Source organism: Liolophura sinensis, chromosome 10 (assembly GCF_032854445.1).
Source record: "Liolophura sinensis isolate JHLJ2023 chromosome 10, CUHK_Ljap_v2, whole genome shotgun sequence".
Lineage (NCBI taxonomy): Eukaryota > Metazoa > Mollusca > Polyplacophora > Chitonida > Chitonidae > Liolophura > Liolophura sinensis.
This window is the reverse complement of record NC_088304.1, coordinates 29,489,658-29,504,691: the sequence shown is the minus strand read 5'-3', so window position 1 is coordinate 29,504,691 and position 15,034 is coordinate 29,489,658. Positions and strand designations below refer to the sequence as shown.

The 15,034-nt window shown below is 37.6% G+C and overlaps 1 protein-coding gene across 3 annotated transcripts in view; it reads right to left on the bottom strand.

The window, feature by feature from the left end:
* LOC135476563 (TNF receptor-associated factor 4-like) overlaps positions 1-15,034 on the bottom strand; it is a 43,102-nt gene that overhangs the window by 23,384 nt on the left and 4,684 nt on the right. Inside the window, exon 1 of one of the 3 annotated variants that reach the window (XM_064756627.1) lies at positions 10,582-10,660. The exons of 1 other annotated variant lie outside the window; for it this stretch is intronic. The gene's annotated coding sequence lies outside the window, so the exon portion shown is untranslated. Of the gene's footprint in view, positions 1-2,453; positions 3,224-10,581; positions 10,661-15,034 lie in introns of those variants that run through there. One more of the 3 variants, XM_064756626.1, reaches the window with a different exon arrangement.

Genomic DNA, 15,034 nt, shown 5'->3' with positions numbered 1-15,034 from the left:
AACAGGGAGATTTTAATAGCCATTGCCTTGGGAAGTTCCAGATGCAATGGTGACAAGAGACTTGACATATTAACTGTACCATTGTGCATGTGCTTCCAAGCAATTCTAAGTTCTGTTCTGAGAATTACATCCATATGATGCCTTCTAGAAAAGTCTGAGCATGGTCAGTTTGAAGAAAGCAGTTCCCCATTCCTAGCATGAACCACCATCCTTGGACAAGTACCTGGTACAACCCATTTCAGCACAACAAAAAGTTTAAAATACCCCACCCCAATATTCAAGATACAAAATGCATCCACCTTTGATTTTTTATCAAATTTTATCTACCTTAGTTGTGTACAGCCGCATCTAACGGCCTGATTTATTTCCCCTTGCTCCTACAATTTCCTCAAATTGGAGCTTATTATGTTATACTTTATAATCAGCATGTCACATTTCTTATGGGAATCAAAACAGATAAAGGCCTTTCCAAAGAGAGACCAATACACCTTTTGCATAGAAAAGGCAGAAATTACATGTAGATGCCATTCTATGACTCAATGACATAAAAGAGGTTACTATGATCTAATGCATTAAAACTACTCATGGTGTAGCCCCAGATTCTTCGGGCCTAATTTTGATACAATGATCAGATCATATTCCCAGTGAAAGTGTATGCCAAACACCACTGTTAATGTCACTTAATCATCATTTTTTCCCCACAGTATGCAGTTTCCATTTCTGAGTAGGTGGCCAGACTCAACTAGAAATCTCCATGGCTATGTGGCATTCTCCACCACTCAGCAGAAACCATTTGCTGGTCTTATCTACATGTCATGAGGGTACTTAAGTAGAGGGTAATCAGCCAGGGGAACATCTGGGATTGGCAGGGTTATCACCCAGCAGTAGCTGTTTGACAAGGTGGCACACTTCTTCCCTTTCCCTATCACCAGAGTTGGGGTAGGAATGCTGAACAGGCCTGAGTACAGAGCCATATGGTCAGCCTGGGATAACTGAAACAATGCCCTGGTGATATCAGCTCTTCTAGGTTATCCACAGGCATGATCCCACAGCCATAGAACACTTATCATCCCCAGAATGGTGTACAATTTGACACTTGTGTTCTACAACACTTGGAACCTTAACCATTCCAAATTCCAAAACCACCCATGGGTAACAATGAATGGATAAGGATATTTCCTAGCACCCTATGGAAACCTAAGATTTGTTACAGGCACATGTATGGGCCAACAAAGAACACTTGGCACTAGTACTGAGCATTCGTATGTGAGTATAGAAGAAACCCGAGTACAAAGTCCCAACCCACTAAGTTAATGGCCAATTGAATCAATCAACAAAGCTGCTGAATCTATAGAGATGTCAGGTCAAGTGTGCAAAAAGATTTAAAGGGGTTGGTGGATGGAAAATAGAAATAGAAAGCTCATGAGAGTGCTAATTATGCATTTCTGAACAATTTCTTTTCACATAAAAAGCGTGACTCTAAATTCCTAAACAATCTGTTGGAAAACTGCCTCTTTTCTCTTCCAAAATCCTAAAATTTTCCATGAACAGGTTTACAAATGAAGAAATATTGCTAAGAGGCCTGGCAGAAGGGAAAACAGGTACCAGAGGACCTCTACTAGAGACCAACTGACCATCATGGCCCATCTGAACTGGACACCCATATCTTCCGAGCCAGACAGTTTACTAATTTGCTTTGTTAATTGTGCCACAGCAGCTAGGATAATAAATAGCTGCCCAGAGGAAATGAGGCTGGTAATTTCTTGCCCAGGGGGTGTAACATTAATGGGCCAGGATGGAGCCAAGGGACTCTTAAAGGGGTATCCTGTCACAATAGGGCATCTGGGCACCCCTGCTAAGGGCCTGGCATACAGAAGAGTTGAGTTACATGTACCCTTGGTCCTGAAATCTGCTTCTGATTCCAGTAGGGCAGGAAATGGTATATCAGAATCCCACGCCCCAAGGGAGGTACTGGGTAGGGGCAAGGGTATACCAAACTTATCCTGAGAACTAAACTAAAACTTAAAAGTAAAGTTTCCTGCATATGAGAGGGACTTCTATGTTCATTAGAGTCTTATACACTGTAGTATCCAGAGGGGTTTCAATAATAAATTATACAATACAAATGTATCACAGCAAATCGCTCACCGTTTGCAAGAGCATATCTGCTTGACAAAACTTGTCTAACAAGGCTGAGCCTATTTCTCAAATTCTGAAAAATAATGTTTTCCTTTTGCCCTTTTGCTCTAAGAAATGGGGTGAATGCTGAATACAGATTTTTCCACACAAATGTAGTATAAAATCAATATTATCAAGTTAAGGTGACATAAACAGTTTGAACATGTGGTTATATCTTATTCTGGGGCACAAATGAGGAATCTTTTCAAAAACATGATAACCTTTGTGAGTGATAAGATGAAGATGAATAGATTACCCGTAAATATGATACTCACAAATGCCTGATGTTCAACAGGTTGATGAAGCATGGATGTCACCCTAAGTCTCAGGCGGCTGAATTACTAATGTCCATTGTCCCTGGCCATATCATGTCTGGACAAGCGGGTTATCACAGCCGATTTGGCCACCAGTGTTTATGTAGCTGGTTTATTTTGCAGCCTCCACAAGCCAGGGCTAAATGTTGACCAAGTTTGTCTTCAGAGAATTCTGTACCCGATGGCACTCATTATCTCCCTTTGTTGTGGACAATCTCAGGGGACAGAAATAAACACCAGATACCTCCTTATATTAATACACATGGCCACAAAATAACAGTTCTCAACATTATCTGGTTGACTCTGAGAAACAAGACCACCCCTTCAAATGTTAATGGAAGAAACTTTGGGACAGAGCTTTGAGACAGCATACAGAGAAGTCCATTCCATCTTCTGGGAAGGTGAGCTGAGTTTAAAGGACACCTTTTTAAGGAACCTGGTTTAAATTTAACATTCTCAGAATTTTTTTAACACAGCTCAGAAAACTTTCAGTCTCCATTGGCAAAAAATAATCCCTAACTTCCTCAGCTGCACGTCAACAGTGATTTTCTGAGCGTTGGATGAAAGTTTGATGGTTATGTTAGCAGAGGCATGCTGGCGTGTGTTGACAGAGCATTTGAGGGTGTCTCTTCAATCCCTCCCTTCTCTGAAGATCCCAGATCTCCTTATTTAACAGTTTGCTCTAACATTTTCCCGCAGTTGATTCAACAAATCACAAACGCTCACTGACCCGAGTGTCTGACTCGGCAAAACAAATCAAAGCTAATCATCCAAATGAGAAGCCGAACTTGCAAATAATTTCTTAGCAGTTTGGAATTTGGGATATGGTAAAAATGATTTGGGTGGCCTTGTTCACCTCTTAAAAACACAAATATAAAGCACTCATATTTCTTCAGGAAAAAAAACGCAATTGCCATAATTCCAGTACAAATATCCTACATTCTCACTGAACCATTTCAAGGCTTCATTATGATTTATCCACCCTATCTCAGCAAAAATGTTCAACCTGCGTATTCTATCCAGATCTACACAGATTAAGCACTTCTTTTAATAAAAGCTAATAATCCATCTGATTAGAGACTGTAGCAGAATTGAGTAAAAAGTACAAAAATCTTCATCCATGTTACAAAATACATGCACTGTATTTTATGTAAGTCTTCATATAAGCCTTAACCCCTTCTAATGTTTAGGACACCTGATCTGCTCTTATTGGCCGATAAGTATGTAACTGTAGCACAAATATTTAGGCTTTTTCGTATGGTTAGTCCATCTGTGGAACAGCATATTCACTCCTAGACTATTCCAAAAAAAAAAAAAAAAATGGGAGAGAAACGCACTGGGAATTCTTTGCTTTCAGCTCTACTAATATCTTTCCTAAAAATTAGAAAAGTGAGAGAGTGAGTGAGTGAGTGCTTAGGGTTTAACATTGTACTTAACTATTTTTTATTCATATGACGACAAAGGAAGCCTTAGAGTGCATGCAATGTGCCTCCTCATTGCAGGACAGATTTCCATCGCTCTTTATCTAGTGCTGCCTCACTGAGATGCCTGACCGAAGGCAAGTCAGCCTCCCCGCCCCAGCCACTGTACTGCTACGGGTCAACCAGTTGTTGCACTATCCCCTTAACTGAACGTCAAGTTAGGAAGTTACAACTTCCTCTTTTAAGGTCTCACGTGTGACTTGACTCAGGTTTGAGCCAGGATCTACCTCCCCAGAAGTGGACGCTCTACCAACTGAGCCATCGTGGCCGGTCAAAAATCAGGAAGAAGGGAAAGTTAATAAAACATTAGCTTTGATGCTGAAACTTGCCCCTTTCAGCCAGATACACGTATTATCCTATTTTCTATAAAATCATAAAGTACATTTTTAAAACTAAGAATCAGGCAAAACAAGTAATTTAGTCTGGATAAAATGAAATCTAAGAAAGGCATCTGGTCATACTTGGGCGGTCCTGACCATATATCTTCATCAGGTAAGTGCAATCAACCAAGTCTTAAACTCCTCACCTGTGATATAGCTCCAGTGCGATGACAGTCTTCACACAGTAGCTAAATACTCATTTTTCAGGTGTATGGCACAGCCTCGCCATTAGTCCACTACAGTGGTATTCTAAATGACGCCATGTTGTTTTTTTAATCCACAGATTCACCAACAAATTAGCAGGCATGTAAATCGCCAACTCAGCAACAAACATTTGATCATATGGATTTTCAGTAACACATCTTTACAGTTTAAATGTTTAAAATCTCTACTTCCAGGCAGAATCAGATTATGTCGTTTGTATACCTCAAAAAGAATGACATCTGAACTACACAAGTTCACCTGTGCAAAGGCTGAAATATTCATGTGACAAATTGTACCTGTATGTGTACATTAATCTGCCAATAGCATAAGAAGTGTCTCATTATTGACTAAATGACATCTTTTCTCACTTTCTGACAAAAACTCTGGTGCAAATGTCAAATTTCAACTCTTAACTTGCATTAAATTTTGCAAAGACAGCAGATAATGAAAACATATAAAGAATCATATGTCTGTTGTTAAAGAACATCACAACAACTTGACCTTTAAGGGTTGGATCAGTCAATATCTAGATTTGACAATGTTCACCATTATCTCTTTAATCGTCTCTCCCTTTTTCCTGAGCTTAGATTGGACAGTCTAACTCTAACATGATGGACTGTTATCGCATTTAACAACCCATTATAACTTCTATGTAGCCTGAAATTTACCCATGTACCACACACAGACTGCAGATCAGGTCAATTGGACGGAAGAATTTTGCTAAGAGCCATGGTACACTTTACATTCAGTTCACTGGGCAGATTAAAAATAATGTTAGAGGACTGAGAAATCAACTCTACACAGATTTTTTACAGGCAGTATGAAAGGCTTCCTTGAGAGACATACTCTATTATGTACTATACAAATATTATCCCCTATACGTAAGGAAAAAGATTGGCTGTACACAAAAGATCATTTTAGAGAACAACAACATTGGAGCAAGCATGAAACCCTGCACCACTCCCTTCCTGGGTGAACAAAGACCAGGAAGCCAGCACTTACACGCAACTCCCTGACCAATGTAAACTTTAGAACACTAAACTAAGGTCAGCCGTGCTTGTTTGGATGGCAACATACAAGAACATGATGTACAAAAATTTCAACTCTTATCCTGATCTTCTCCCATTCATTACACTGATTAAAGTTTTAAAAGAAATTTTGAGTTCTTTTCATGATGATAAAAAAAATACATGCACTATATGACTTCATTAACTTTGCAGGATAAGTGAATAAATTTTTTTAAGTCAAATATGTTAAACAGAAATGAAAAAACAATTTCTTTAGTGTCTTAAAACAATCTCACACCTGTTTATCTTCAACCATCAGGATTACATGTGGAGATTATCTTAAGACGGGTGCCTGGTTCATGTAATGTAAACACTTAAACAATCCTTGTTTTCGGGAGGGACTAAAGCCTTTGATCATAGCCATTTGTACCTGAAGTCACCGTACTAAAGCTCCCAATGACAGGCAGGGACATCCAACTACAGTCAGAAGACACAACACCAACAGCCAGAGAGCTGAGCCTCAAATACCAAAGTTGTTGCCAGTTTGTTACTTAGATAAATATCCTGGAGAAGAGACTGGAAGCTAATCCTCCCTGTGAGTGGGAACACATGCCCTCTGCAGTTGGGTAAACTTGAGATTAAACAAGCCCATGTTGCTCCAATTTCCCCTTGAAATCCCTGAGGAGCAGCGACAGCCAGGCTGTCTGCTTTTTGCACCCGTTCTGTGTTTGAGAAAAAAATTGACAGACACCTTCCACATAATGTACAAGGCTTCAGGCAGATTAGCACAAGATTTGAAGAATCCTTTTGTGTCTTATTTTTTTTATCCCACATAACAAAATACACATGAATCCTGCTAGGGAGGTGGGGTAAAGGGGGTTTAACTGGCATTTTTTAACATATTTGATTTGTAAAGCCTGGCAAATTACAGCCAGTATGGAAAACATGGAACTGGGTTAGTAGACAAGCAAAATGTTTTGACAAACTGGCCGTCTCTGCCTTGTTGACGGACTGATTAGAACAATTCACTGATCAAATGTTTCAGTTTCATTTTCAGGAATTCTGGACAAAGGTTCACAGGGACAACATTAAATGTTTTATGACTATCAAACAAATTGTGCTCTTAGAAACAGTTCCAACTGTTTGATCTGATCCAGGTATTATCGAGTCACAAGTATATGCAGAAAAATAATCAAACAAATACCACATACAAAATAAGTTTATACAAATACAAACAACAAATTTTGTCAATTATGCTCAAATGTAGCAAGTTTAAACTATCCTCACATAGTCGCACCCTAACACTTTCATTTCTTAAACATAAAAATCTGCATGTAAATTGTGTATTCATTATAAATTTTGATTTCAGAGATGACACATCTACATATTTGTTTACAAATATATTTACATATTTGTTGCCTAGCATCATGCGGAGCATAATTCCAGAAGAAAAGGTGCTGATTTATAAAGGCACCTCACTATGCACCAGGATACTATGAGAGAAACTTGACAAGTGACAATAAACATTCTGTATAGGTCAACAAGAGGGTCAGTCTTAACACTGGCTCAATTTTCATGTTACATGTCACACCCTACATCAACCATATAACTGTCAGGAGCAAACATTCCCGCATTTAATGACAGGTATTGTTTGACACAAAACTGACAAGGGCTTGGATTAAAGAAATCAAACCTGTGCCTTGGGGCTGAATCTGCTGAGGTGACCGACAATCACATAAATGTACAGCCTATAAAATCTCCCCCAAGGGCATTAAGACATATGGTGTATGTGCCTGTTAGCTTTTCACACATTCAATGTTGTTAATGTGTGCTAGTAATGGAGCATTCTTCTGCACCTCTCATAAAGATGAAAAAATTAGAAAAATTTGATCTATGCACATGTCTAAATTACCTTCCATTTTTACAAAATATAGGTGTTCATAATGACATTTCAGACAAGGAGTACAGTTTGGCAAGAAAACACAAACAAATAAAAATTGGTTACATTGTAGTATAAAGCTAAACTATTGCAGGTTTTCCAGTAAATTCCTGTTGTTTTGAAGTTTTCAAAACATATATTTATAGATGTTTTTGTAAAATTCCACGGCCTCTGGCTGTCAAGACATTATCTGTAGGCCCTTTTATACCAGTATGTGTATGGTAACGTCTCAGCGTAAGCTACATGTTCACATTCACACAGCTGATTCTGTGTGTACAGGTAAACTTGTAAAACACATTCATCAAACAGGCAAATGTTAACCATATATTATGCAGGTAAACACTGACAGCACTACCTGAATCGGAACAACACAGTATCCAAGCTAAGCACCGCAGCCTCACTGCTTTGATATGTTTATACTTGCAGTATTGCAGTTTATCTGAGAACTGCTTCCTCATATTTTAGGTTGTGAGTCTTTTGAATTCCAATAAAGATATGGAAAAGGCCAAGGACAATTGCTAACAAAAAAAAACCCCATTAAAATCATTATTAATTATGCATGTTTAAGAATCTGAGAATAGACCTCTGAAGAATACTGATAGAGGTTTGTACAAGAGTGTAATAAAATATTCACAAGAGCTAAGTACACCAGGGTAGGCCAGTGCTAATTCACGTTGCTACCTGTACCTGCCCATATATGTGCATGTATATTACCTAAACATGTCAAATATGAACATATATACAGATATGCATGTACATCACTATTTCAGTACTGTAACACAGTCTATCATATGTCAGATAATTCATCATATTGCTCACTTTTACATGCATTTTTTACCTGTACATGTAAGTTGTTGGTTCAGCTCTTATCTCACACTGTACGTTTGAGGTCAATTCAACTCATTTACCTGTACATGTAAGTTGTTTGTTCAGCTCTTTTCTCACACTGTACGTCTGAGATCAATTCAACTCATTTACCTGTACATGTAAGTTGTTTGTTCAGCTCTTTTCTCACACTGTACGTTTGAGGTCAGTTCAACTCATTTACCTGTATATGTAAGTTGTTTGTTCAGCTCTTATCTCACACTGTACGTTTGAGGGCAATTCAACTCATTTACCTGTACATGTAAGTTGTTGGTTCAGCTCTTATCTCACACTGTACGTTTGAGGTCAGTTCAACTCATTTACCTGTACATGTAAGTTGTTGGTTCAGCTCTTATCTCACACTGTACGTTTGAGGGCAATTCAACTCATTTACCTGTACATGTAAGTTGTTGGTTCAGCTCTTATCTCACACTGTACGTTTGAGATCAATTCAACTCATTTACCTGTACATGTAAGTTGTTGGTTCAGCTCTTATCTCACACTGTACGTTTGAGGGCAATTCAACTCATTTACCTGTACATGTAAGTTGTTGGTTCAGCTCTTTTCTCACACTGTACGTTTGAGGTCAATTCAACTCATTTACCTGTACATGTAAGTTGTTGGTTCAGCTCTTATCTCACACTGTACGTCTGAGATCAATTCAACTCATTTACCTGTACATGTAAGTTGTTGGTTCAGCTCTTATCTCATACTGTACATTTGAGGTCAGTTCAACTCATTTACCAGTAAATCATATTTGGGGTCAATTTATATAACAGCAAGATCTTTGTTCAGCTTAAAATATTCTTAAAGGATGGATGGACTCATATAAGATTTACATATTAACAGTTCCAACTTAAGGAAACAAAAATTTACATTTTCCAGGAAAATGACAGATCATAATTAAATATCCTAGACTAAGGAATAAAATGTGTCAAAGAACAATTTTTTTTACTTAAATGTAATTAATTTTATAATAGGGGAAAATGAGAAATGTTGATAACTCATTACTTCATGGTCTTAAGGTAAAGTTTTATTCCTATGAAAGCCAAGACATTATTTAGTGTATTTCCCAACACTGGCCTATGAGGCACATAAAGTGTATGCTCAAATCCAGCAAGGCAAGAGATGGCCGATTATGTCTTGCCGATAAGGCCACAGTACCTGCATACATGTAGGTACAGGAACATGTACAAGTTCCGGAGAAAACCATGTCCAATAAAAGCCTGGAGATCAATTCCTTAGATTTCAACCTTTGAGACAACTTGCAGGACAACAGAAAACTGCTGTTGCTAAGATTTCAACCTTTGAGACAACTTGCAGGACAACAGAAAACAGCTATATCTCCAATACAGTGAAACTGGAGAGGCATTAAAGCCATGGGGATAAAACACAAGGGTTTAGCCAGAGTAAAGGTTTCTGGTTTCACTTTGTCACAAGGCCAAAGAAAAGCTATTGTCCACAGAATGTGAAATAGATTAGAGGGATACCTTATAGGCCTGAACAATGCAATCTTTCATAGGAATTTAATATGAAAGTTTACACCTGAATGGTGAAATATTACACCACAATAATGAAACCTTAAACCTGACAGATGAAACCATACATCTCAACAGATGAGAAACAGCAAAGTCAGACATGTTACTTACATAGGGGGTAAAACTGCCCAGATTTAATTTCCTAATCTTTTGACAAATAAATGTATCTGTGTAACTCCAGAGGCACTTCGGAACACAGAAAAGTTTTTGTCTGAGGACAGTAACATGTTTTTGTGAACATTTGCTGTACACAGATAAGGTCAAAATATTGAAAACTTGCCAGAAAATGAAATTCAATACAACAGAAAAATGTCCAATTTGGTATTCACTTCAATCTGGATTGAGAAAGTGGAAGCTATGTCATTTAACAGACGTTAAACTGAAAGGCTTACTATGTTATTTATTGTGTGGTCCAGTGGTCATCCAGTTAAGATGAGCACTGACCACAGTTCACTTGTTGACAGGTATGTCTATACTTGTGTGACATGTTGGGTTTAGACCGGAGAAATCTACCATACTCTCCACCACCCACATGCAACTACACGGTTATATAGATCTGGGTGCAGTTCTTAGGTATGCGCAAACAAATGGCCCACTCAAACTACATGAAATGCCCAAAATATATGAAAATAAGCAAAACTAGAGCAAATATTCAGAAGTCTTAGTTAACACTTACCAGTACCCAAAATATCAACCTTATCTGTTTAGAATTTCTTACCAAGCCCCGTTCCAGAAGAAAATCTCACCTGTAAGTTACACCTGGCTGAGTACAGGTAGATAATCCTGTCCGTTGTTTGAGATGTGTTTAATGTGACGGATCCTAACCAGTGAATCATGACACTGACGTTTGTGTTACAACCAGTGTATACCCACGGCCAGCCATCCCATTGACAGCAGATAAAAGCATGAACTACAGATGATTTTCTGCCTTTTAAAAGCTCTGTTCAGACATGCACACACAAACTTGCATGTACCAGGCCAGGTTCTGCATACAAAATACAGATCTATTTACTTGTACCTAAACACATCTTTCTGACTTACTGACCCAAAGAGCTCAGTCTCCGTATAACAGATTTACACATAGCTACAGATAAAATACATGTACAACGATCCAAAAGCTGTGCAAAAGCCCTCACCCATAAGTTATTATCGTGGGAATTTCATGCCAACTGCCCGTCATATTTTAATATCTAACCATGTCAATAAGGGGTAGCCAATAGTGTCTACCATACCAGGGCATACTATAGGCATTGTGACAGTCAATAACATGTCAACTGATGCTTTTGTTCTGGCTGTCACTTTTATCAATACATTAAATCGGATCCTGGCAGATGAGTCTATACAGCCATACAGGGAATACCCTACTTCCTCTAACATCTGGGACACCTCGTCTGCTCATTTTAGTCAATATATAAATAAATTAGTCAACAGTACCAGGAATAAAGAGTTTCTTTTTTCTCAAATGGCGACACCATCTAATGAACAACATGCTCATATCTTTACTTTTCCAAAAGGCTGATAAAGGAATATGAAATTCTACTTTCAGCACTGCTAATGTCTGTGCCAAAAATGAGAAGAATTAGGGTAGATTGTTCCAGACCAGCTGATATATACTGTATGTATACATGTATTATACTGAATACGGGAGTTGGCAAGGGATCAAACCATCCAAAATCAGATAAACTTGTATTAGGCCTAAATTTTAAAGCCCTTTCATAAGATGAAAGCGCACTTTCCAACAACAGCCTATTTATTAACTAGAAGGTGAGAGATATGTCAATACCAACAAGATAAAATCTGAGAATTTTCTCTGTTGATGAAAAACTTACTAAAAATAAATATGAACGCAAAACCTTTCTGTTTGCTCTGTCACCTGAATAATCTCACTAGATTCTGACAAAGAAAGCAGAAAAAACAAAATTATTTTTTATCACAAAAGTTATATATAATTAATATTTATTAGTAATGAAAATGATAGTGAGTGCCTGTAGACACACAGGCTTCTGCACAAAAGTTTATAGCACTCTAAGCATCATGGGATACCATGAAAGTTTGGACTAACTCATCATCAATCTGATTTTAACCACATCATCAATCTGATTTAACCACATCATTAATCTGATTCTAACCATATCATCAATTATAACCACAAATATGTTATTTATTACATACAAGTATACAAAGGCAGGATAAAGACTGTAACATACAGTTTACTTGTTTTGGCCATTCACATCTTTGTCATTCAATGTATACTTTACCCTGAGCTTTAAGCTGTTACTGAAACAGTAAACATACTTTTAAGAGAGCATAAATATATATGTATATATGAGTGTAATTCTCTGTGATAGAAGCTGTCTAACCACATAACACAAGTCTGTATATGTACATTAGGTTTTACTGTGTATGATGAAGTGCGAACTGAGAGCAGCAAACACATGGTATTGTTCACTTGATATTATGCGTAATTTGAAAATCAAGATATCATCGAAGATAGAATGAATGTGTAAAGGAAAATGATGCGTATTCACGCAACGAGCAGGATGACATTATATATATACATACATCCTTCCGTCTAAATTAGGAGAAAAAAAAACTACCAGATTTTACAACCCCATAAAACAATAGGAATAAAATTAAATGCTATGGGCTATAGATAAGTACTCCAAAAAAAAAAAAATTGCAGAAGCATGTGTAAATTCCTACAGATATATGTAATTTACATGACTGGACGTGCCATTTGCTGGCTTGTTCAGTTAAACAGGTTGTTCTCATACTGTGTGTAGTCAATGAAGACGCAGGCTTCAACACAACATAGGTTCTAACCTTACAAAAGGGCAGTGGATTGGATCCGAAATTTTAGCTTTTCTCTACCCATCTCTGCTGACCAGCATCATACAAGCAAATGTGGCATGCAAGATTAAACAATGATTCAATAAATATAGAAATAAACACAGAAATAAATATATAGATACTGCACTTCATGTAAAGTTTTGTTGTTTTCAAGTGAAACATTTTGCTTGATTCAGGTTCATTCATACACCTTACATGGCCAAAAAAGAAACTGATTTGTACAAAGATTGATTATAATTTTTTTTAACAGAAAAACTTATGTGTTTGCATCAAAAGTATAATTTTATGGCCTTTTTGTGCCTCTAAATGTACATTTTGCTGGTCAAACTTTAGGTGAAATATATCAAATGGCTTGATTCTTACCTTCCTCATGTCAAGTGAGTACAAGAACAGATTAGGAGTTTCAGATGTTCAAAACAGCTTACATGTATGTCTTCCTTTGATGGAGCCCTGATAATTCACACACAAGTCTGACAACTACTGTCAAGCTTACATAACTCGGTTTATGTTCTTCTCCACCACTCATAATTCAAAGCCGTTCGCAAAATAAGGACATTGCATCTCATTACCGTACCTTTGCACTGATCAGTTTAACTGCATCACAGTAATGAAGGTAAGCGGACATGAAGGAATGCAAAAATTACTGACAAATGCAAGTCAATGACCAATTCACTCTTGATGATCGGAGTTGCATACTGATAACGGCTGCCTACAAGCCGCACACTTATGGTAATGAACAAAATTAAGTATTAAAACTGCACTGGAAATGTTAAGCCACTCGCATGTATACTTACGATTATTAAATGTACAAAGCACAAGCTAATAAGTGCGCATCCATAAGTTTAACATATTCATCATGGAATGGCTGGATTTTAATGTCTTTATGCCATACATATTCATGTGAAGCAATGTGTGGAATTAGAACTGTTCAGTGGGGTTGTTGTATAAAGCACTGATATTGATGTAAATGTAGCTTCTTTTTTCTTCTGTTACATCACATAAATAGCAGTTACAAAAAAAAAACAAATAAGAAAAACAAGCTGTGCACAGAATTTTGATCAATTTACAACAAGTTTATACAATAATTTCTCAGTTGTTATAATAGCTATAACATTATCAAAACAACGTAATCCATTTCAATATACACATATAACCAAGTTTAAACCTGTAAAATGAAGCATCAGCTTTTAGAGTTCTGTTCCAATTTTGCCCCAAATGTATGCATGTGTGATTATGTCCTATCTGAATGCTTCTTAAGGGAATCTTGATCGGTTAGCCCCCCCCCCCTCCCCGAAGCGCATCCATTTCACTAATACTCAGAATTGATAGGCTATGCTTGACTATTAGAGATACAAGGAATGACTTGGTTGAAGCCATCAACCAACACTGAAACTTGGCATAAATGTGACAAAATCAACGCTATGAAAAATGCATTTGGTAAGTATTAAGCTGTATACTGACAATTTTCAGGGGAAAAGAGGCTGGGGCTATTGAGTGACCCCATGACCCCTATGGATTTGTGCCAGACGCCCCTCCCTGATATACTGATTAGGATAATACTCAGTGGAATAGGGAGGGGTTGGTGGGAGGGGGAGTAGTTAATCCCACAGCCCGCCACACACACCTTAAGCAGACACCTTACCTGACCCCGTCTGTCGCTAGACCAACACTGATTAATAGTTTGATTGGGCAGATTAAGGTCCTACTGTAAAGTGCTTAATCCGGATAATCAGGTGTATTAAAGACAATGAGATCACAAGGCTGAAAAGAATTCATCCTGATTGTTTAGCTGTATGTGGTGATTTGGGGGGTTCTACAAAGGCAGTGCCAGACCAATTATCTGAACTCGTTAGCTATAAGTACATACACAGGTAAGTACATGGCCTTTCATGAATGCAAACAAAAAATCAAACAAAAACAATGCTGCACAGTTTTTTCAACAACACCACAACTGTGAGATTTAGTCAGTACACAAGCTGTTTGTGCAGGCAGTGAACCTTGACAGGGTTGCCTGTTCAGACCCCTTGTTTCTTCATTTTTTTTCTTTATATTACCATGTTGGACAAACAAAACAAGAAAGATGCAGCACTTTAATAAGCACTACAGCAGATATATGGGCTTTACAAAAAGATGAAAGGACCCTCTGGCCATTTAATCACCACTCAGACAAGCCAAGCTGACCATACTACCTTCCTTCTAAATCAGTCACGCATGCAACATCCGCTATTCTGTTTTTAGTTGCTTTTTTTTCCCCATTTCATTACAGACTGAATTCATTT